The following is a 1,468-nucleotide window of genomic DNA, read 5'->3' as shown; positions in this document are numbered from 1 at the left end:
CACTGGTGCTCTGCTAGAACTCACTTCTTAATAATAAATATTCTCAAAAAGAGGAGAATACATATTTGTTCAATTACGTATGTATTGCCAGATCAACCAAATCACTTGCTACTGGATGAGAAAAAGAGAGAAGATAGAAATGAATATGGAGGAGAGAGACATAAAGAAAGAAGAAGGGAAGGGAGGGTAAGTGATGGGAGGGGAGGGGAAGGAAGGATAGAAGAGGAGGGAGGAGCTGAGTAGAATTGTCTATTCCTCACTAAGGTATTGTTGAACAATCAGCGCCTTTGCATTTATGTAACCAAAGCTTTCTATTTTTGGTAGTAGTAAGCTGAGACATAAAATACAAATTTACATGTAAAACCTGTTAGTGTGCTCACTCCTGCACAAAGGAAGCCACAGTTAGGTTACTGTTAGAGACAAGGCAATTGTAAGCAGCTTAAGTGATTCTGAGAAACAATAATTGATATGCCAGGAATGCTCCCTTGCCCAAGTATTACTCTTGTTCCCTGATCCAGTCTTCCTTTCTACAAGGATAGCAGAAACAGGGAGGCTGGAAAGGGATGGGAAGGGGAAACAAAGAAGGAGGCTACAATGCTTGATAAGAAATGTACTCATTCTTTTGCCCATGTAATTGTAACTCCTCTGTACAATATTTTCACAATAAAAAATAAATTAAAATTTAAAAAAGAATAGTAGAAACAGAAGAGGAAGGAGATATCTGAGCAATGATCATCTTTCTGTTTACCCTCATCTGTTTACCCTCATCCCCTCAAACAATAAAGCCAAAGGAGACTTAATCTGAACTAGTAGGGGAAATGGGGGGGGGGGGAGTTCATTCTAACATATTGAAATAAAACTTTTTTCAATTATTAATAAAAATTAACTTGAAATTTATTGAAAATTTAGAAGACTACAGCACTCACTATATAGTGGATTCTGCACAAATAAAACTGACTCCTGTTTCTATCATCAGAAATTGAAAATCGTCCCTAAACATCCAATACTAGGTAAATTGTCCTCGATATTCACTTAAAATGTGTGAATATAATGCAGTAAAAATAACTTTAAGTTTAGACTGTTGAAGTGATAAGTGATGGACATTCATGATGGATACCATAATGTTGAGAGCATGGAAATTATTTTCCTTCCATCTTTAGGACAGAAGGTGAATAGTAAAGGAGAACTATCTCATCCATTCACAGATTTTAAATGTGGAGAAATAGCCTCATTTATGTAGGTCAAACATGGAAGTGAGGATTTGGCAAGCCCAAAGCCAAATGCCAAAGGAAGAGATATTTTACAAAATACCATGAAGTTGAAATAAGTCTTAAATAAGTAGCTGGGCTTAAAGGGAGTAGGACAGAAGAATGGAGGGGGAAATATTGGACTAATATAGTCAGATCACTCAATGTACATATGTGAGAATATAAGTAGGAAACTTGAAGGGATAAGTGGGGTTGGGGAA

The sequence above is a fragment of the Dipodomys merriami genome, unplaced genomic scaffold (genome assembly GCF_024711535.1).
Source record: "Dipodomys merriami isolate MVZ:Mamm:240054 unplaced genomic scaffold, mDipMer1.0.p SCAF_936, whole genome shotgun sequence".
Lineage (NCBI taxonomy): Eukaryota > Metazoa > Chordata > Mammalia > Rodentia > Heteromyidae > Dipodomys > Dipodomys merriami.
This window is presented reverse-complemented; position numbering follows the sequence as displayed.